This window comes from Saccopteryx bilineata, chromosome 2 (assembly GCF_036850765.1).
Source record: "Saccopteryx bilineata isolate mSacBil1 chromosome 2, mSacBil1_pri_phased_curated, whole genome shotgun sequence".
Lineage (NCBI taxonomy): Eukaryota > Metazoa > Chordata > Mammalia > Chiroptera > Emballonuridae > Saccopteryx > Saccopteryx bilineata.
In genome coordinates, this window is record NC_089491.1 from 50,595,937 (window position 1) to 50,619,411 (window position 23,475).

The 23,475-nt window shown below is 40.9% G+C and overlaps 1 protein-coding gene across 1 annotated transcript in view; it reads left to right on the forward strand.

Moving 5' to 3' along the window:
* LOC136324327 (guanine nucleotide-binding protein G(q) subunit alpha) overlaps nucleotides 1-23,475 on the forward strand; it is a 314,246-nt gene that overhangs the window by 175,492 nt on the left and 115,279 nt on the right. The gene's annotated exons all lie outside the window — the stretch shown is intronic.

Genomic DNA, 23,475 nt, shown 5'->3' on the forward strand with positions numbered 1-23,475 from the left:
GAACTGAGATTTGTAGCTGGTGTAAAGAGACCCAAGGGTAGAGATGCTAATACAGTTGCAGAAACAGGGAAATCAGGAGGAGGCCAAGGGAAGGTGTTATTTGATGTGCCCCACTGTCCTTATCAGGTCAGAGGAACTAAAACACCCACGGGCTGTTACAGAGCAGGTTCGGGAGCTTTCCAGAAGAAAGGGCTGGAGATGTGAGACCTGAGTGTGAACCTGCAGGCAGGTGGTATCTGCAGCTCGAGGAATGCCCTAGATAGTCGGGGTAGAAAGGAACACCCTGGGCTTGTAGAGAATTCTCGGGGAGAGAGTGCGCATAGGGGTCAGCCAGAAGAGAGGCCAGGCCAAGGAAAGAAAGGAGGCCTGGCTAGAGGGGTTGACAGAGAACCTGAAGCAGTTTCAAGAAGGAAGAGGAGACTAATGGTGTCACCTGTTACAAGGAGGATAAGGACTGAGACAAGGCCACATATAGATAAGCCTTCGGATACCTGAGAGAGCCCTGTCAGCTGCCCACTGAGAGTAGAAGATGGACTGAGAGAAAGATGAAGGAATGAACAGTGAGAAGTAAAAACATCAAGCCTTGATCTGACGGTAAAAAGGAGGTAGTTCTGGTAGTTGTGGTCATGCCAAGTGACTGAAGGGGACTGATTTTTAGCAGCAGAATGCCCTGCCTTCTTTGATTTCACTCATTACTATGAGTTTAGAGCAATTGCTCTCAAGTGGGACAGGCTATGGATTGTGTTGGAAAGCTCTCCCAGGTTATATTGGCCAGTTCGCGTGTCTCTGGAATGAGCTCTCCATGCTGGAGGCGGAAGCAGAGAACCCACCCTAGTGTTGGGGCTGACTACTTAATCCTGTGAGCTGCAAACCACCCCCTCTGCTCCCTCCCCCAATCTTCCCTGCTCCCTTACCTGCCACCTGCCAGAACTGGGGTGAGAAGAGAGCCCCACTTTGGAAAGCAGCCAAGGGGAGATTCCTGCTCACAGGTTCAAAAGCAGGATTGGGTGGAAATGCTATAAAAACTTTTCGACTTGGTACTTGCTCTCATCCTTGGGCTCTTTGTAAATCAGAGACTAGAACAAACAGAGCTGACAGTTCTGTTTAAAAAAGCTTTTGGGGAGTTTGTAAGGAAATAAAAAGAAGCATAATGCTATGCGAAACATGTAACCTAAAATCAAAACCAACAACAAAAAAAACTTTATTAAGCCTTCTCAACATGCTTTATCTATAAACTTTTTTTAAAAAATTAAGTTAAACAGCAGAAAATAAAGTGGTCTTTAAAAAATAGTATAAAGTTCCTTCCTTTTATTATTAACAGGTATTAACATTCAGGGCAGGAACTGAAGTAGATGGCTGTCTCCTCCCCCTCCGTTGGGTTAGAATACAGAGGATCTGGATTCCTGCAGGGTAAACAGAGGTCTGGAGAAGAAGCGTGATATTGTTAAAAATGGTTATTTCAAGGAACGGTACACCTCTGATCTCACACAGCCAGGATATGTGGGTCAAGTTCTAGATGCCTATTGAAAGTGATTGAATTTCACAATAGAGAATTCCATGTTTGGTAAAGAAAAGGGCCTGAGATAGCAAGATGCTAATGCCCAGCCAATTCTATGTTTGGGTTTTTCACACCGCTTGAACCTGGCTTCGTCTGAATTTCGTTCTCTTGCTTTGCCCTGCTTAACTTTTCAACTTTTCTGTGGTTTTAGAGGTGGTGGTGGTGGCCATATCACCAAGAAGGTCAGCTCTCGCTTTTCCATGATGATGGAAGGGAGGAGGGCTTAGTGACACAGAGACTTTGGAAGAGGTATGGGTCTAGTAGATACTAACACCTCTTGATTCCACAGATTATTTCAACCTTTTTCACAAAATTCTCTTTCAATTAAATATTTAAAAGAACTGGTGGTTAAAAGTTATGTTTTAAATCTTTATTTCATGTTAATGGTTTACAAAGTAAAATAATGAAAAAGTAACAAGGCTTAATTGATACACAACCTGATTATTCCAGAAATAATTTTTAATTGCCTGCTAAGCAGACCCATTTGGGAAGTACTCACAGTAGATATCGTAAAACTAACTTAAAGTCATTATATAAGGAACTGTTCTTAATTTTTATTGTCTTTCTTTGTCCCTTCCCTTCTGCCGTAAACATGTTGAGAGTTTGATTTGTGTTTCTAAAGTGATCTTAGGATACCGTATAAGTGGAAGTTTGGGGTACAGTCTAGCCTTTTCAAGGTGTTCTTCATCAGAAAAGAATCACTTAGCTTTTACATGCTACCAAATATAAATTATTTGTGTATGAATACTAATATTATTCATTTCAAAAAAAATCCACGTTTCCAATTTGTTAGAAGTTTGAGATAATTTACTTACTTACTTGTTAGTAATTGTGTATATGTGTTTCTAAATCCCCCAATTCTTTATAATGCAACACATCAATCTCTCGAATACAAAATGTACATCTCCCCTGCCCTGGGCTATGGCACTTGGCTTTCATGGGGAGAAGGTCCATCTGCAGTCACAGCCTATGCCCCTAGGTATTCCTTCAGTTACTCCAGAGTTGGAGGGTCACTATACAGGAAACCGTATTCTTAAATCACAGCCTCTGCCCACATCAGTCAGAGAACAGAAATTTTTGTGTAGGCTCAGGAATGCTTTTCACTGAAAAGCAGGTAATTACCATGCCCAAATGTAAAGGAACCATAAATGATATTTAGATTATTTACTCATTCAAGAAATATTTGGTGCCTGTCCTGTGGTGGCGCAGTGGATAAAGCGTTGACCTGGAAATGCTGAGGTCGCCGGTTCGAAACCCTGGGCTTGCCTGGTCAAGGCACATATGGGAGTTGATGCTTCCAGCTCCTCCCCCTTCTCTCTCTCTGTCTCTCCTCTCTCTCTCTCTATGTCTCTCCCTATCCTCTCTAAAATGAATAAATAAAAAATAAAAAAAATAAAAAAAAAGAAATATTTGGTAAACAAGACCCATGAGCCAAGCCCTATGCCAAGAATTAAACTATAGTTTGTGTTATTTTCCCATTCTTATGACTGGAAGGCTTATTGTTTATGTATTTTGATGAAAGTATGTATTAAATATAAGAACTGAAAGGTTTTTCTGTGTTTAAATATCAGTGGATGCTACTGGTTGATTCACCTGTTTTTAGATCTCATATAGCTAGTCATGACATTTATAGCAAATAAGAGTTCATTGTATTGTATATTTTAAAAAGATTTATTTATTGATTTGAGAGAGAGAGAGAAGAGGGGAGGAGCCAAAAGCATCAAGTGATATGTATAGTAGTTGCTTCTTCTCTGTGACTTGACTGGGCAAGCCCTGCGTTTCAAACTGAGCATTCCAGGTCATTGCTTTATCCACTGCGCCACCATAGGTCAGGCTGTGTTGTCTTTTCTATTGGTAGGTGGTGGAACTGACTTTCACAAGGGAATTAAAACTTAGCCTCTTTCCCTTAAATGCTTTAATAAATTAACATTACCAAGGGTGGCATTGTTTTCTGGCTGTGGATAATTGTGTTTGTTTCTGCATGTTTAATTTGTGATTTTAATCCCAATAATAGTCATAGTCTGTGTTTTCTTAAAAATAGACCATTTCAGCCAACAAAGAGAAAAAAAACAACAACTGGTGAGATAATAAGCTTGTCTTATGGGTACACCAAGCATCATCAAAAGAGAAACCTAGAAAGTCAGTTTTGGGGGTTGTGATTGAAAAACAGCATACATCTCTAGCCAAGAAGCCATGATAGTTTGCTTTCATTAATTTTTATTTTTTATGAAAGGGGACTTTTACAATTAAAAAAAATCCTTGTTCATTATTCTTTAAAAAGGTTATGTTTCTTTTCATTTATTTGTATTCTCTGTAATTACTTTTGTTCTGCTGATCCTATTTTTTCCTCTTTTCCCCTCATTATACAGAAATTTTGTACCTCTTGTTTTCCTTCTGTATTTCCATTTGTATTTTCAGAGAAGTTTCTTCATTAAGATGCCAACTGACCATTCTTAGGATATAAGTCTGTGTAATTTCTTTTGGGCTGCAACAAAGGCACAATGCTACTTTTATAATACGCCTCTGAAGTCATTTCTGGGAAAAAGGCAATAATCAGGAACTGTTTGTAGAGCTTTATCAAATACTTGCTTATCCTATTTTTGAAGTATCCATTTCCCAGAAAGACTGGTTGTTCTTTGAAAATATAGGGTATTTTTTTTCAATTAAACTAAAACTTTTATTTCAAAACATTGAGCTTCTAGGTGAGTAAATCTTACCTGTTGAAATTATACTCTCTTAATAGAAAAGCGAAATTGATACATTACCGTGCATACTGTGCCAACCTATGAATTATACCATCTGCACCTTGTGCCGGTCGATTGCATTAGGTGCTCTGCTCTAGCAGAGCTCACGACTTAATATACAGAGAGGAAGAACACTTGCCTTGGCCTCATCCCCTGAGAAGACTTTCAGACTTTTGTTCATGAATGAGTAGGGCTGTCCAGCGCAAAGAAATAAGATGTTTCCACATCTTGCTGATTTGTTTCTGGCTTTTGGGGGCCATTTAAAAAGGAGTAGCAAAAAACAAACAAAAAGAAATGAAGGAGAAGCATGGAGGCACTGACCCTGAGGCAGGGAGTGACCAGATAACTCCCAGTCGTGTGTGTCACTGCGGCCGCATGAAAGATCTTCCCTGTTTTTGTTCTTTTTGATTACTTCTTAATATATTCCATAGGAAGTATTTCCAGAATTTTGATGTTAAAAATCGATATGACTAGGAATTCTTAAGAAATAAGTGGGGACTGCCCGTCCAGTTGCATTATGTCTCACCATGGAGTTGATCAGTTCTTATTTCTCATGAGACAGTGTTCTTTGGCCATTGTGTTTTATAACATCTCAAATATGTTCATCTCCAGTGGTTGGCAAACTCATTAGTCAACAGAGCCAAATTACCAACAGTACAACGATTGAAATTTCTTTTGAGAGCCAAATTTTTTAAACTTAAACTATATAGGTAGGTACATTCCTTATCGAGGTAGCGCCCGCACGTGGTATTTTGTGGAAGAGCCACACTCAAAGAGCTGAAGAGCCGCATGTGGGTGGCAAGCCTCAGTTTGCCAACCAGGGACTAAACTGAGTTGAGTACTTTTCCAGAAGCTAACTCAACAGTCCCGAATATGATGTACTTATGGGTTTAAGTCAGAGCTGTAATTGGATACAGGATGTAAGGGAAACTTGTGATCCATATGAAACAGTGGTTTTCTATTTGGATTTCAGGATAAAAGTCAGAAAATGAGTTCCAGTTTAGGTTCAAAAGTTTGAATCCTTAACTCATGTTTTACCCTTATAGCAATGACTTGTGATTATATCAACAAATCTTCAGCCAGCTCAGTCCTCTTGCCTGGAGGCACTCCAAAATTCATTTAGGTGGTTTATGTAATAGTGGAAAAGATTCTTAGAAATGGGACAGGGTGGATATAAGGTAATTGCTTTTTTCTAATGAAATAGTGCCTTGGTTTTTTTGTCGTAATTTTACAAAGATTCTAAATTGAAATTTAATGGAATAATAGGGCACTCAGGAGTAGTGCAGTGCGCTGGTCTGCATTTGATCTGGCATGCCTGTCTCTGTGACTTATGGTTGTGCATATTATAGGTTCATTTCAAACTGCCAGTTGATCAAGATTTCTCAGGGCTTGAGAGAGGCCCTACTGTATTATTAGAACGATTGCCATGTCCTTGGTCAAGAGAATGGCTGTAGTGGTTTGCTTTCATGGTAAGTGGTTTTGAAAATAAAATGATATGCAGTCAGGATCTGCTGTTATTCATCCAGTAGTGTGCCTAATAATAATAATTAACCTAATTATTTGCCTCATCCTAGGCCCTGTTAACACTATTTATGTGTATCATTTCATGTAATTACCATAGCATCCTTTGGAGATGACCACCCAATCTTCGTTTTCGGGAACTAAGAGCTTTAAAATATGCTCAGAGCTATACAGTAGTATACTTCAGCTCAGATCTGCCTCCTAACAGCTACTGACAAAAATCTCTGTTTTTCTGGGTGGAAAGACCATAAAGTAGGAAAGTGACATGCAGTGTGCTCTTCTAAAATGTTCTTCCTGTTGGCGTCATTTGGTTGATAACAACTCTTACCTACTTTTGTCTTTCTCTTTCTTTTCTAAAGTACCATCAATTTTTATAGAAGAAGACAAGGGACAATATATAGCCTACTGAAAGGTCTTTTCTGTGCCTACACATGCTTGAAGCTGTATGCTAAAAGAACTATGATTTTGAGAGCCTCACCACTGATGGCCAGCGTGTAGGTTCCTTTATTTTATTCTTTCTCAGTTTTCCCACTGGTTAAAAAAATGGAGATGAAATCACCATCAAAGTCTTAATGAGGGGTTGGTATCAAGTTCTTTCAACTCCTTATAGAAAACATCATTGTAAATTCAAGGCCAGAGATATCATTCAGATATAAACCTGTGAGGTTTCCTCACTAGATATTAAGATCCCTGGGTAGCTAGCAAAAGATGCTACGTTTTGAAGGACAAAGGAGAAGAGTAAGAGAAAGAGCACTGTGCCGGGAGTCTTTCCAAAGCCCCAAAGTTGAGCGGTGATGCTTCCTAGAGATGACATACATATGCCCGGGAAGAGGGTATAACTTCACATGGCATTGAAGGGCTAGAGAGCCAAGCACTTGAATACTGCTGGTGACAGAGGGTGTGAGAGCCAGGAGCAGCACACTCTGTTCAGCGGGCATGGGGCTCCCGGGGCTTGGCAGGGCAGAGCAGGTTGGGAAACATGGCTGCTGTGGTTATTCTGCCCTAGCACCAGTTCGCACAGTTCCACGCTGTCCTTGTTCCTTGTAGCTCTGCCAGAGCACTTGTGCTTGGAGCTCCAAGTCCAGGCAAAGGAGGCACTGTCCTAAGTGGGTGAAGTGGTCAGGTGGCACAAAGGACACTGGCAATCCATTGAAATGAGGGCAGGGCAGAATGGAGTGTTTCCTTCCCTGGGTTTACAGACCTGAGCGTTCTTCCAGCTACATGTAGAAACTGTCAGTTGTACGAAAGTATGGACGTTACCTGACCACTTCGGTGCAGGCAGACCGGCCCTGCACCCTGCGTGACATTTGGGCTCTTTCCCCTTTCTGCTCTTTTTCACAAAGTGTGAATTCCTGGTTCTATGTTGGCAGGGCGGTAGAGCCCCATGACAAATAATCTTCAACAAAATCTTGTTTTCCATATCCTATTGACTCTGGCACCTGCTCTGTTTACTTAAGCACTCAGTTGATAAGAACAGGAATCTTTGCTGATTTTTCAGCCAGAGCTGGAAGACAAAGCTTATTAAGCCAAAAAAATAACCTTCTATTGAAACAATACATTGAAGGGGAGATGCCAGGGCAGTTGGTGTTGGGTGAACATTACCTAAGGCCGGAAATATGGAGTGGAGAGTAAGGGGTTTTTGTAGCAAGTGGAGGTAGGGCAGCAACAGTTAAAGAAGGCGGAGCAAGCTTCCCACTACAGACTGCTACCAGTATTTGTAATAACCTCCAGGGTGGGATGGGACTGGGAGAGTTACCAAACTGGAAACTGATGGCGCTGGGGGGAACCAGGCAGGGACACAGTTACTAAGTTAATGCTTAGAGAGCAAAACAGAAGACTAACACTTAGAACAGTGATGTTAAGATTGGCTTGATGTCCTTTACCTGTAGTACTGAATTAGGGTCTTTATCAGTGACCTCTATATATAGGCATGAATGACCTGAGAACTTAAGTCCTATATCCTTTCTAGGGAAGCACAGATCTTGGTTCCCCGCACAAAAATACCCAGAATTCCCTGCTAATGATTCATATCTGAAGACTTATCATTGAGCATTTACAACTTTGTGGCAGGGAGAGGAGGCATGTCCTACACAATAAAACATGCTGTTTTGTGGGAGGTTTGTTACAGCAACTTTTTGTCGATCATAGAGGAAAAATATGTGTCTTTTATCTGAAAACCTGGGTATTTGAATCTTTACCTCTCTGCTTGTAGGCAAGCCATACAACGTTGCTTCTCTTTCCCGGCTGTGGGGTGAAATAAACATCTGTGTACATAACAAACACAGGGCCGCATGGAAGGAAGGGCTAGGAAATCACACACACCAGTAAAGGTCTAGGAAAGCATGACATCCTCATTGTTTTTCCAGGAAAAAGTTATTGATGGTTACAAGGTGCCGGGCACCTGATTTGGGAGCTGCGGAGGAGAGAAGTGGGAGCCTCTGTCCCGAGGGCACCCCTAGAACTGTGTGAGACAGACGGGGCATGCAGAAGCACATTCACATGCGGACAGATGCACATTCACTGTGCAAGTGAGGTGACAGGAGAGAGTGCGAGGGGATGAGCACAAGGATGGTCTGGAAAGCCTTCAGAAAAAAAGGAGGCGTTTGCTTTGGGTCGTGAAGGATAAGAGACGGTTTGTAAGGATGGGTGATGGCATGTAAGACAAAGAGAACCTCAAGAGAGAAAGCATGGCAGTGTGAGGGGACTTGCCAGGTTTGGGGGACTGGAAGGAGGTCCACTTGGCTAAGATGGAAGGTGCCGAGGGGAGGTGGGGAGACCAGGGAGGATTTTAAGCAGGTGCATGCTGCGGTTGGGTTTGTGTTCAGGAGGAATCATTTGATAGCAGTATGGAGAATGGATTTGAAAGAGAGCTTCCTGAATGCAGGAAGACAAGGGTAGAAGCTCTTGCTGTGGTCCAAATAGGAGAGATCGAGGTTCAGACTGAAGGCAGTGCACGTGGAGACAGAGAGGAGGTGAGCAGTATGAGAGATGCAGGTAAAAAGAAGGTGGAATAATGCTCAGTGACTAATTAGAAGTGGGGGATTCAAGAGACAGGGAGGAGCCAACCTTGTCCAGAGTTTCTGCCTGAGCTGACTAGGTAAATAACCTGACAGATAAAGAAGAAGAAGGCCAGCTTTGGGGGCTTGGGCAAAGCAGACAGGGAATGTGTTTGGGGCATGTTGGAATAGAAGGTGCATGTGACATCAGGCAGAGGACCTGGCAGACATTTGGAAATACTGATCTGAGGCACAGGTGAAAAGCTAGACTGGAAAGGGAAGCTGCTCCTAGTATTATAGAAAAAGGAGAATGCAGTACCAGAAAATCACAAAAGAACACAATTTCAGAAAGAGTGGTCACTATCAGCAAATACTGAAAGGAAGACAGATGAGAGAAGACCTGAAAAGGGGTCCTTAACAGTTGATCCTCGTGACGGGCACAGTGTCAGTGGAGCAGTGGAGGGGGCGGGAGAGACAGCAAGCCGGGAGCAGAGCTGCAGGAGCCCGTGAAAAGCCAGTACGAGGGATCATTTTAATTCAGAGAGAAAACAGAAAGAACTGACAGGTGAGTGTCCGGGGGGACAGAGTTAAACCAAATTTTTCTTTTTAGACTCCTTACACTGCTAACTGAACTCCTGACCCCATCCCAACATCAGAGTTTTGTTGTTAATTTAGGAATAGGGATCCTCTCTGAAGCCTGTAAAAATCTTTTGTAAAGAACTGTTCCTTATCTCTAAATAATTATATTTTTTGTTTTTATTTTTTAAAATGGTTTATTGGTAACTGAGAATGCAAAGTATTTTGTTTTTAAACTTCTAAGTTTGAAAACAAGACAGCCTATGTTAAATAATATAGTTTCCCAAAACTTAATGTGCTCCTTTGGAGCTCAGTTTTTCAGCTTGAAGCACAAAATTAACTTTCTAAAACTCCTAGGCAGGAACACTCCTGTTTTGATGATCTCTGATTAGATGAACTGATCAATCTCAGTTGATAACATCTCTTCTTTCCCCATTGGTAAGGTTTTAAAAAATTCTACAACAGATGCATTTTTTCTAGTCTTACACTGACAGTTTCATTTCACATGTCTCCTCAGAGTTATATACCATATACAGGAGTCTGTCTTCACCCTTCTCGCTTTCATACACTTCCAAAATTGGTATGGACATGCTCACCACGCTGTGCCCATTCAGTAACAGGAAGAAGTCTTGATGAACATTGAGCTGTAAGCAGTTTTAAATTATCTTGATGAGTTCACTCATGTTAACATGATCAGGTACAAGAAACTTGGTTTTATTCAGAGCAGGAAGCTGTTTCTCACCCTTGTATCATTCTGTTATCACTGGGATTTTAGTCAATGATCTTAGGTAAGTCGGACATGTTCTTACTCCTTTATTTTATTTCTTTTGAAGATTTTATTTATTGATTTTATAGAGAGGAGAGAGAGAGAAAAGGGTGGGGAGAAGGAGGAAGCATCATCTCGTATTTGCTTCCTCCACGTGCCTTGAGCAGGCAAGCCCACAACCTCACCATTTCAGGTCAACACTTTATCCACTGCACCACCACAGGTCAGGCTACTCTTTTGTTGTTGTTAAATTTTTTATTGATTGATTGATTTTAGAGAGAGATGAAAGGAGAGAGAGAGAAACATCAATTTGATGTTCCACCCATTTTTGCATTTACTGGTTGTCTCTGACCGGGAATCAAACACAGACATCTACTCAAAGAGGAGATGCTTGAAGGTCTTCTCCATCATTATGGCATGGGAGGCTGAGAGGGGGTGTCGAAGCAGAGGGTCCTGACTTTAGGTGGCAGTGGATCTGACTATGGTGACAGTGACTTCCTTAGTCAATTCTGTTTTTTAAATAGTTTTAGGACGCTTGTTTTGAGAGCCATGCTTTAATTCACCCATCCCTGCGATGAGATATTGTGTTCCTTTCTGGAGAGCCCTTGGGAGTCATCCGTTATCCTCTTCTACAGTTAAATAAGTGATGCCCTTTGCTATTGGCTCAAGTCAGGGGGGTGCTATCCTGTGACTCATGCATTCTCATTCACAGCATGTTAAGCAATGCAGTTGGTACGAGAGCCTAATAAAGCCTGCTGAGGATGTCCTCACTGAGCTCCAGTTTTCCTCAATGAGGCTGGATTCCTGTCACCACACAATCTTTGCATGCCACGCTCTGAGGCACTTCTCAATGAAACATTTGTCCTTTAATTATATGTGTAGAATAGTGCTCTCTAACATACAATTGCTTTTTGCAGCTGAATATTTGTCTCTGTTTTTGAGTAGTATTTTTAATGTCACCAGTGTTGCCCCCCCCATGAAGTCCTTGGAATGTTTTCTATCCCTGTGCCCCTGTAGACTGCCTCATGGGAGGCCAGAAGCTGTCCCTAGCGCATCTTGTAATGCAGACGTTGGCTCTTAGAGAGGCCAATGCCACAGCCTTCAGAAGGGCAAATGCTCAGCTCCCTGGATAGACTGCTTCTTGTTCCCACCACACTAATTAATTGTCATCTCAGATGGCAATGAGACCATTTGTTCCGGCGTGGCCCCGGCCAAGCCGACTCTGGAAGAGGTACGGCTGTGCCAGCTCTTCTGCACTTGGCCAGGAATCTGTGTCTCAGCAGTCTGTCTGGGGAAACAAGCCAATTTGGGGTTCAAGTTGTGATTCTCTGCCTCAGCGTTACAAGCAAAGGAGCCACTTATTAAGAATGTTCCAGTGAAATGAGTTGTGGGCCTGTGAGAGTGGTCAGAATTCAGACACATGGAGGAAGTGTGTGATTTGCTTGGAAAATGGAAGTTGCCCTATTAAAGTTGGCCTGTGGCCTTTTGCCACTTAGCACATCATTGAACTTATGGTCTTCATTCTTTTATTGACTTTGAACTTAAATGAGGAGGAAGGCGGTGATGTGGACATACAGGAAGGCACTATGGAAGACGCTTCTGGACACATTGAAAAAAGAAGTGTGATTAAACTTTTGGCAGTGGCGTCACAGTGGCTCAAAGGAGACAGAGCAGGTGGGGCTGTGCTCATCATGTTAGCTAGAGAAAGTAAAGCAGAAAATTGGTGGCCTGATTTGTAGGCAGCTCCATGGAGCCGGCATACAAGTCTAGAATACCCAGTGTGACCATGTTGCTTGACTTGTGAAATGACATGGATTCAGAGGGCCAGGAGCTGAAATGGACAGACCTTTACTTAGACTCAGGGCTGCTGCCAGGACATAGCATGCCTTTGAGCACATGGAAAAGGGCATCTGATTATAAAAAGGTGCTTTTTCCTGGCTGAACAAAGCACCCAACCTGGTGAGCAGAATGCCGAAGGGGTTTCAGGGCCCAGATTGACTCACTGCGCTCACCTTTGTACGAGGCACAAAACATACAACTGGATGCGGGAGTATCTGCCCAGGCTTGTCTCAGGAAAAGGCTAGTTCACATGCTTTGCGGCAATTGAGCAAAATCTGTATCTCCCCTTCACTTCATTCCCAACCTGAAAACAAAAAGGTTCATTTGTTACAGAATTGTAAGTGACCTGCCTAAGCAGTGCTCATTAGCAACTCCATTCCTTATACTCTGTTTCTCTCCCTGCAAATTACACTGCCCGCCCTTCCTTTCTGATAGCTGCTGTAACAAATGGTAAGGCCACCATCTGCCCACAGGACGTGGTCTTTAAAGGAGTCATTTCCTCACCCATCTCCTCCAGGCCACTCTGGGCGTGTTTTTGGTGGCACTGGCAACAGGAAGGCACATTGAATAGCAGCGCTGAAAAGGCACTTTGTTGTTTATGTTATTCCTGTGGGTTTGTCTCTGCCTAATAATTAGCGTTTCCGGCCTTCTGACTTTATTTGCCAAAATATTTGCAGGGCTTTCGTGAACAAATAAGGGATGGTTCTAGACATAACTGACCACTGCCTTGCAGGCGGAGCACTCTCCTGGCAGTCTGAGCTTTAGAAGACATTTGCTCAGGGAAAGATGATCCTAGTAAGAGAACAAACCTCCTAAATCCCTAGCTTGTGCTGTCGTTATCTGAGCCACCACAGTTCAGGGCAGGTTGAAGTGGTCCTGTGTTTCTTGCAGGACAGTCGAGGTCCTGTCTGAGGAGTGGTGAGGCTCTGGGTTGGAGTTGCAAAAGACCAGTTCTAATTCCATCAAAGTTCCTAAGCCTCCATGTCCTCCTCTATAGCAGGCAATAATTCTGTTTGCCTAGAGTAGCAAGCAAAATTGTGGTTGAGGGGTCATGAAAGTGCTTTGTTAAATCTACAGCATAATAAAAAGTTTGTATTAGGTAAGCTTTAAGGATGTGGTTGTCCACAGGATTAGCCAAGGGGAGAGCCTTGTTCACAATATTTATGTTAACGGGGGGATATGGGCTTTACTCTGCTGCATTTTCTCATACAGAAAATAAGATGTTAAGTAGTCCAATAATCTCTCTGCTCCCTAGATGACTTGGCCTTCTAAGTAGTTCTCTTCATGCCTTATTCCTGAAGAGGTCTTTTGGCTGTCCCAGGATTGCCCAGGCCTCCAGCCCGGAAAATTCATGACCCTTGAAAGGGGCAGCTGCACCTCAGCTTCCAGAAACTCTTGCTTTGTGGAATTGTGGGTCCTGACTGGCCATGTATCTCCTCTAATTTTTCAAGAGGAGGTGGAAATTAGGATTTTTATGTGAAACTTTCCCATTTTTATCTTTTTTTTTAAATAATTTTATTTTTTTAAGGGGGGACATCAATAAATCAGGATACATATATTCAAAGATAACATGTCCAGGTTATCTTGTCATTCAATTATGTTGCATACCCATCACCCAAAGTCAGATTGTCCTCTGTCACCTTCTATCTAGTTTTCTTTGTGCCCCTCCCCCTCCCCTCCCCCTCCCCCTCTCCCTCTCCCCCCTCTCCCCTTCCCCCTCCCCCCATAACCACCACACTCTTATCAATGTCTCTTAGTCTCACTTTTATGTCCCACCTACGTATGGAATAATGCAGTTCCTGAAACTTTCCCATTTTTAATATTGGAAGCTATTTCAATATTTTAAAATACTATTTTGCACATCAACAGAATGTGGACAAAAACACATTTTCAAGGTGTGCTTTGCTGGTCAGCTGGTTTAGGACCTTCCCTAGGTCTCTGAGCACATTGTGACGTGGGCCTCCTTCCCTAAGGAACAATATGCACGATGCGATCATTCTCAGCTAGAGCATCAGCCGCCTTCCTGCCCCTGCCCCTGCACAGTGCCACTGAACCACTTTCTCTTTGATCTGCTACAATGTGGCTCCCACTCCGGCAAGCCGGCTTCCACTCCTTGACAATGACATTCTTTTCAGACCTGTTTGTCTCCAGTCTAGGCCTTTTTGCTCCTGGGTTTCCCATGCTAGGCCTTCCAAGATACTGCTCTTTCTTCAAGTGGGATTACTTCTCAGACCTCTCACATTTCATCCACTTCAAATTACTGATACCTTGTAAAAGGCTATATAGTCTTTGCTTCCTTTGGTGTTCCTGGATGCAGAGGCCATTTTTATAGAGCGACGGCTGTGTGACTGTGAGGGAAGGATTCCTGCAGGGGTAGATACAAGCCTTGTAATTATGTGGTAAACTTGAAATTATTTCCCTTAAGTAACTTTGGGGGTTCATATGAGGACATAACCCTGCTCAGATGAAACTGCTTTTTAAAATAATGTCCACAAAGGAACTCGATAAACTTTCTAATGTTTCCTGTATTTGCCAATTTAACCTTCATACCTCTCTCTGTCTCTCTCTCTCTCCTTAATGCCAGATGGCATTGTAAGGATTTCCATGGTTCCATCTTAAGTTTATCATGAAATAGTACGCTGAAGACATTTACCACCAGAGAATTTTGTTTAAGAAAGGAAGGCTCAGGTCCAACTCAAGTTCAGCAATTGCTTCTGACTCTTGCCACTGGCTTATTAAAAGAAGCAAACAGGAGACATAACCAAGGGAAAGTGAAATGCATTTCAGTTTTTCTGACAAGAAGTAGAACCAAGAACTAATGCAAAAAATGGATTGTTTAAAAATCTTTAGTTCTTTTGAGTTATATTCCCAACTAATTACATACAGTCTTGGAGTGCTAAAAAACAATTTCACATTAGAGTAGCATTTTGCAATTTAGCAACACTTTTATAGGTGGTATCCCACTTAATCTGCACAGCTTCATGATGAGGTAGGTAAAATAGTTTTTTAAAAGATTGCTAATTTTACTTTATAGGTAAAAAATAGAGTCATAGGATCTCTTCCAAGAGCACTTAGAGAGCAGTTGGTATATTGAGATTCAAATTTTCATCTTCCATTTTTCATTTCTAACTACAATTTGTGATTTGCAGAATATTAAGGATTCATCGTACACTCAGCTTCTGGTTGAAGCCTGAAAGTTTCCCCTTAGAATTTATTCTGATGGTTAATTTTATTCCTGTGCATTTGTCTCTAGTTAAAACACGTCCTTTGGAGAAATAATATAAAGAATAATATAAACATCCATCCAGTCAGTTGACTGGTTCTTTTTTCCCCTATACTTTATTTTAATGAAGGAAGGAGGGGGTTAGAGGATGTTGGGGAAGAGGTTGAGGAGCTCTTTTACTACTTCTTCCAGTTTGCCTCGATCTTGTCCTCCTGCCCAGATGTGGAATTGGTATTTTTATTGTTTTCTGCTAGGGAAAGGCTTATTGGGGTCCATTTGGGCAGTGAGATCTGCTGGGGAACAGGTTGTCATGGCAACCTGAAGTTGGTATTCTCTTTTATCCCTCAGGCATGGCTGTAATAGAAATTGTGGTCAGTGTGGTATCTTTAATAATGGGTATCATTGCACTGAGTTTGCATATAGAATTCTGGGAGCCTTGGAAAAGATGTATATATTCACCAGAGTATCCCGGGGAGCCCCAAAGTCAGCTCAGCTTTCTTAGGTCATAGACCTGGAGGTCTCCAAGGCAGCAGAGGGGCTGTCCTGCCAAGACTGAGGGAATTCCAAGGCCCAGGAGTCAGTAGCATATGGGGAACCAGGTAAATGTCTCAGTGTCTTAGCACCCCAGCCTTGGCAAACATCCTGAAAGCATGGTGACTTGTATCTTTCAACTTTTCTATCTCTCTAGGCAGTCTTCAACAAAACATCTTCAAAACGCAGCAGATAGAAATGAGAATTAAGGAAAACCTCTTTTCTACAAAACAAGGTGGTTTTCTATCACCAAATATTAATCGGTGTCTTCCTACATTCCACCCAAATAGCGTGCCTGAACTGGTTTTGATGAAAACAGGATCCATTTTGTTAGCCAGGGAACGTTGTTTGTTGAATCTGTGCCCTTCTGCTGACATGGTTCCATCAGGATTGATCAGGCCGTAAAGAGGGTGTTCATTTGATGGTTTTAATCCAGCTGTCCTCCCCACAATCAGAGCCCTGGAGTCTGAGTTGGAGCTGCATCCAGGTTGCGTTAGGAGAGGCTGCCATTCCTCCCTAAGAACAGTTGAGGACAGAGCTGAAGATATAGCCAGGGTAGGCCTGGTGATGTTACAGCTCCCTTGTTTAATTATGATGACATTTGTCTGGGGAGTGGGGAAAGATAGTCAAGGAGTTAATATCATTTGTTATGGCATAGCAGTTCCCCTGAGGAGGGCATTTGATTTATTGAAAATGAAACTCCTTGATCAAATAGTCTTTAAGGGATAGCTAAGCTACATCCTTGTGGATGAGTCAAAGGCTATTCTTATTTTTAATGATTTTGCATATATTTTGCAGAGCTTTCTGAATAACATAACTGAAGCCATGGTTTTGGGCAATAAAGAGCACTCCCAACTTGAAAACACAGAATAGAATTCTTCACCTCCCCAAGAAATCACCATGCTAAGAAGTTGCCTCTGACTCCATTTTCCTTGTATTTTAAAATAAAATCTCAACCAATGTGAAGGATGGTGCCTAGTCAGTTACTCACATGATGAAGGCAATGTCAGAGGACATTTATCAATGCCAGACCATCTTTGAAAAAGTTGGCATGATTTACATATGGCTTGTTTCACTTCATTTTATTTATGTATATAATTATTTATTAATAATTGACACAACCTTTGATAAATCTAAAACAAATAAATAATTACTATTGTAGGTTCCTTTTCAATAAAAATTCTAGAATGCAGTTAGTCAATGGCAAGGAGGAAAAAGAAACATTAGAATAAAATTTAATGCCTAGTCTGAGAAATATACCTGAAAGAATACTTATACCAAATTGCAGTGATTTTGCCTAATTTATTGTGAAAATTGCAGAATGAAGACTGTCCCATTGCCAGTCACTCCTCTGTGGCCGTGCTGTTTTAAATGTGTGCTGAAGGCTTTGGGCTGCTTTCCTCCCGTTTGCCCTTGCAGGAAATGTCAATGCGAAATCTGACTTCACTGTGAGATGCTGGATAATTTTTTACTTAAATGCACCCAGTGTCTATTTTTAATGCCACTCTCACCACAAAGCAGTTAAGAAAGGTTCACTAATAAATGTGTTATGTGTATGGAGATTATTTTTCCTTTATAGGTCAGCATAAACTCCCATGGGGAATGGGAAATATTATTGGAAATTCTTTGTGTCTATGTATGTGTGTCTCGGCTTCATTCCGTTTCAGTCAGGCTAAGTTTTTAAAAACATGCATGCAGAGGCATGATGTGTGGGGGTGCACGACTAACAGGATGGGGATGGGGCTCAACCGCCCCTGCGGAGAGAGTGGTGTTACCTCCGCTCGTGCCTCCCTGGAGTCCAGTTGGTATGCCTTCGCAATGCTGGGTAGTAGCCAGTTCTGACCTGTTCGGTCTGCTTGCCACCTTCTGCCCTTCTCTCTCCACTGCTGTCCTAAAAGGGAAGGAAGAGTCTGAATTGTGACCTTGGGCTCAAAGATAAAGGGACTGCCCCTGCCAACTCAAGGAGAGTGAACCAATAATCTCCCTTCCACCCCTTCCCTGAGACTGGCACATTGACCTGACCTGGACTCTGACATTAATGGTGAAGGCTGATCCTTCACTCATTCACTTTTTGCTTTTCAAATATTTGATTTAGACATAAGACTTACATAACGTATAAATTATAAAACATAATGAAGTGAAATGCACACATCTGCACCAAACACCCAATCCAAGAATGAGAACAGAGGTAATAACTTGCACCTAAATTACATGCTAATCCATTCATGTATTTTTTTAAAAGGAGGAAATGTTCTATTTAAAATTATATGAATTACTTCATGTCACCAGACTATGTATTTTTTTAAAATCATTATTCAATCAACCATTTACTGAGTGAAGTATGCATCCAAAAGGGCAGAGGAAGAAATCTAACATTTTCTTTTAAAAAATGCAACATGTACTTCTTGAGCATCTGCAGAGAAAAAATGTCCAGGTTCCCAGACAGGAAAAATGAATTAAAGATGAACTACTGAGTCATTTGGAAAGACTGTCCTCACCAGTTGCTGGTAAAGAAAATAAAACAGACAGTCAAAAGTCGAACTTGGCTCTCTCAGAAATCTCAGCAGTGTTAAAAAACATAGCTTTGTGTTATCGTAAATTGGGCAGAGGAAGGCTAAAGTATTGGGGAATGCATTTTGTGCTTAATGTTCTAACTAAATACATAGTTCTTGTGTATTTTTTAGCTTTCTTATCAGAAAGGTGAAAGTAACATGCAGGTTTATAACCCACAACACAGAGTAAGGTGGTTATTTTTAAATAGAAAAATTTTTGCCACCTCCAAATCTAATCAGGGGTTTCCTCTGAGTAAAGGAGAGCCCACTCTCAACATTGCAACTGTATTTCCCTTTCCTTCTGGTTCTTGTCAGTTCACTGAGCATGATTTCGGTTGTGGCACAAGTGATGCTTCGGGTCGGCGGCAGCTGTGTGAGTCCCCTGCCATCCCTGGCGGTCCTAGGATGGTTTCAACAACTCTGTGGCAGCACATGCTAGATAGTGAAATATAATCTTTCTGGGGAAACCTGTATTTAAAATACAATTAAATGAGGTGTCCTAAGCAGTTTGGTACATGTATGAAGGCTATTATTTGGAAGTGTCAAATTCCAGTGCCTCCTTTTCCATGCTCAGCCAGGACTTTGTGCATCTTGCAAGCTCATCATTCCTGGGTCATATTGAATGGTGTAATGATTTATGGGGAGCATATTTCAGTCCATTCAGAAATCATTCTTTAAATCCTTCTTTAGTTATCTTCAGCCCAAATAAGCTAATGAAGGATTGTCTGAAATAAAGCAATGTTGGAATGGCCATCTCATTTTACTGCAAAAATTGAGGCTCTTGATGAGTCCTTATGGTTTTGACCAATTAAGTCTGACTTCTAGTTTAGGTTAACACCTGGTTAAAAAACTTCACCTGCTATAACATAGTTCTGTTCATCAGAGGAGGCCTGGAGGGGAAAGAAACAGAGAGGCCTGAGAACCAGAAATGGAAGTTCTAGAGCAACAAAGACAGGAGAAGGGCAGTCTCTGACCCAGTCAGTATGTACCCCAAAGACGACAGTTGTAAAGAGGACACCATCTAAGCTCAGACCACAATCTCTTATAAAGTCAGCTCTCAGAAAAGAAAACTTTCTTTCACCGTCAATTTTTTTTATTGTTAGAATGATAAGTCTTATCTAGAAATTATCTTCTTTTCAGAATTTCCATTTAAAATGTTACCTATACCCCAGTAAAAATGATCAGGGTTGTATTTTTAATGCATACATTTATTTATATCAAATTGCATGAGAGATGTTGTTCTTTGTAGAAAAATCAGGAAAGGCTGGTAAAGATCAATTTTAAAATTAAAACCACTCATATCCCACTGGGTATAATCACCCTTCCTATTTTGTTCTATTTCTTCTGGGAATTTATTTTATGCATGTGGATTTTAAAAATAAAAATGGTGTTTTACTATGTTATAATCTACTTTTTAGTTCTAATATTATATTTTTAGCATCTTTGCATGCCAATTAATATATTTAGAAATCATTTTGATGCTTTTTAGAATAATTTTATTCCTTTTTGAAAAATGAAATGATATACTTTTTTAAAACATCAATCATTATGAAGAAACAACTTCAAACAGTCAGAATCCTACCCTTGAGCAACAGCTGTTGTCAACATTTGGTGAGCATCATTTCAGATGCATCAAGAGAAAAACTGGTTGACTTATGTCTTTCTATATTGTATATAATTATTTAACTTAATTCTACTTGAACAAAGAAGTAGTAGAAATAAATAAATAAGACGTAGAGAAAAAAAAGTCTCTTAATTTCAGGTAAACATTTCTTTACAAAGGAAAATAGTAAAATATCCCCTTAATTTTTGTGAGCAGTTATACTTCCTCCTATAACTACAAGTGGAAGACTATAAAACAACATCATAATTTTGAAATCATTAGACTTTTTAAAACTGCACACCTAACGTAGACCTCATCTGTTTTCTCACAGCTGTGGTAAGAGATTAGAAACTGTGTCCTGCCCCTCCGTCAACCACCTTTCAGTATGTGAAGGTTGTAGTATCATGTTTACTGCGTCAGGATGAATAATATTCACAGTGTGGTCTGTAAATATAAATCCCAGAATTTAACTTAATTTTGTAGGCTTAATAGATACATGATTTACTACGTGTTCTTTTCTCAAGTTGGCTGAATTTATACCTCTTGTAGTTTTGTTTTTATTATTCCAAGAACTGTTGATGGGTACTGAAAATTGATATCCCTCTCCCAGTTCTTTAAATCACTAGATTTGAAGTACTGCATTTCCTCTCCTCACTGGTCACTTCTAGTCTGAAGATTATGTAAACATATTGTTTATTTTGTTTTTGGTAGAGATTAACAACTAAAAAGTAGAACTATATCACCCAGCAATGTTACTTTGCTAATCTGAAGTTGAAAACTCAAATAACTAATACCACGACAGAACTTGCCTATGTAGTAGTACTCTTAAAATTCAATCAGTTCAAGGCCCTGGAAGTAGATCTTCCTTATTCTAATCTCCCAAGTCAAGTTTTTTTTTTTGTTTGTTTTTTTAAATTATTGATTTTACAGAAGGGGAGGGTGGAGCGAGAAGTATTAACTCATAGTTGCTTCACTTTAGTTGTTCATTGATTACTTGCTGTATGTGCCTTGACCGGGCAAGCCCAGGGTTTTGAACCAGTGACCTCATCATTCCAGGTCAAAGTTTTATCTGCTGTGCCACCACAGGTCAGGCCTCCCTAGACAGGTTTTTAAAAAGCAGATTGGAGGTGAGTTTTTTATTTTGTCCTTTCGAGAAACTACTACCAAATGTCACAAGTCACAGCCTTTCCAGCACCTGTGACATCTTCAAAGCAACTCCGTGTCCTGCCTGCATGTATGCCAGGAATCAGATGCCTCAGGTCATTTTAAACAAATGTGGGCCAGGCTTTGTTCTCAAAGGAAGGTTTGTAATTCCTTCTAAACCCAATCAGAGTTTCAGAATATGGTGCATTAGTGTTGGCTAATGACGTAGAGGTCCACAGTGTTATGAAAAAACATAAAAAATAAAAAGTGGAGTCATCGTGTATTTAAAAAATTCTTTACCAAAGGCCATTCAAGCCATGGACTCTCAATTTTAGTTAACCTAAAAGCATAAAATTAGATCTAATAAAATTTGCAAACCTTAAACAAATGAGTCAGAAAGCATTATATCACATTTACTTAACAGTTCATAATGTATGCCATAAATAATTTCTCAATAGCCAGTATTTACCGAAAGTGGTTGAAAATTACAGGGGAGTAAAACAAGGAAGTGGGAAGTAACTAAGCTCTGTCCATCGCAGCTCACCTACTATGCATTTAAGAGCTAAGACAAAAAATCTCAAACTTTCTCACTACAGTGTGTCCGTAAAGGCATGGTACACTTTTGACCGGTCATAGGAAAGCAACAAAAGACAATAGAAATGTGAAATCTGCACCAAATAAAAGGAAAACCCTCCCAGTTTCTGTAGGATGATGTGGCAGCATGTGTGCATGCGCAGATGATGATGTAACACCGTGTATACAGCGGAGCAGCCCACGGCCATGCCAGTCGAGATATGGATGGTACAGAGGAAAGTTCAGTGTGTTCTGTGGCTCGCTAAATTCGAATCCGTGACCAAAGTGCAACGTGAATATCGGCACGTTTATAACGAAGCACCACCACGTAGGAATAACATTACTCGGTGGGATAAGCAGTTGAAGGAAACCGGCAGTTTGGTGGAGAAACCCCGTTCTGGTAGGCCATCAGTCAGTGACGAGTCTGTAGAGGCTATACAGGATAGCTACCTAAGGAGCTCTAAAAAATCTGTGCGTGAGCCCTCATCGAACTGCACTGAATAGGTATGAAACTGGGAGAGTTTTCCTTTTATTTGATGCAGATTTCACATTTCTATCGTCTTTTGTTGCTTTCCTGTGACTGGTCAAAAGTGCACCATGACTTTAAGGACACACTGTATTTCAGCAGGGACAATTGCATGGTTGTAGTGTGACACTAAATCATTATGTGCAACTGTTATTACTTATTTTCTGTTTTAACATTGAGAGAATTTCTACACTCAATTTCGAAATGATAGTATTCATTTATACCTAGTACCTGAGTCCTAAACATATTATTACATATTTTAAAATGTTTCCTATGTAAACAAACAAAAAACACTCAACACCATTTTCCATGTGGTTTTAATTTTATCAGACTGTAGGAATTTTGGAAACTGTCTTTGCCTAGATGTTGGAAGAAAATGTTTTTTCTACAACAGCCAAGTCTTTCATACTTTAGCTATTGGATCAGCCTCTCCTGATGTAGAGCCTTTTCTACAAAAGAAAGAGTGGCAGATGTATGATCCACATAAAACATTTGCAGTTTGCCTTATTGAGCAAACTGCCTGCTTAGCGATAGAATCCAGGATTAAAATAGGTGTGTCTCAGACCAGACCCAATGCTTAAAGAGGAAATGGGGCTTGCTGGATTCCTTGTTCTCCAAAGCCACTTTTATATCATGTGAGAAATAGTCCCAGCAAAGCTACTCAGTTCCTAACTTTTCCTCAGCATGAGCATCTGAGGATTTAAATAAAATCAGTTAATAAATAATTAAATAAAGTTGAGAAACTTCACCTTTACGCCCAGGATGTACACCTGTCTTTTCAAGAGTGGTTTCTTGTCTCTGTGTGGCTACATGCAGAAGTATAAGCTAGGTAACCCGAGACAGCAATGAGGTGTTCTTACCACACACCCCGGAGAATTGTCTGTCATTAACGTAAACTGGCTGGGACCAGCCCACTAATTAGTTGTTGGCTCTACTTCTGGTCCAAACAGGTACCAGAAACATATAAATTCAGGACCAACTTAGCAACTAAGGGAGTTGAACTGCCCAAAGGAGAGACATGCTACTAACCCATTGGGGAAAGTCTGTTTAGGGAGATGATACTTAAAAATATAAAATAAAGCAAGAAGAGCACCCAGCAGTGTGTGTGTGTGTGTGTGTGTGTGTGTGTGTGTGGCTGTTAAATTATATAGCATGAGCCATAAATGCTACTTAGAGGCAAAGAAGAGAAATATCTATGAGCTGATATGGTTGGCAGCATTCCTACAGGGTTGACTTTATCTGAGCAGTGCCTTCATGTGACCTGCAGGAGGTGGCCCTGTGCGTGGACACTGCGCCTGGCCAGCAGCATCTGGCGGGCTGCAGT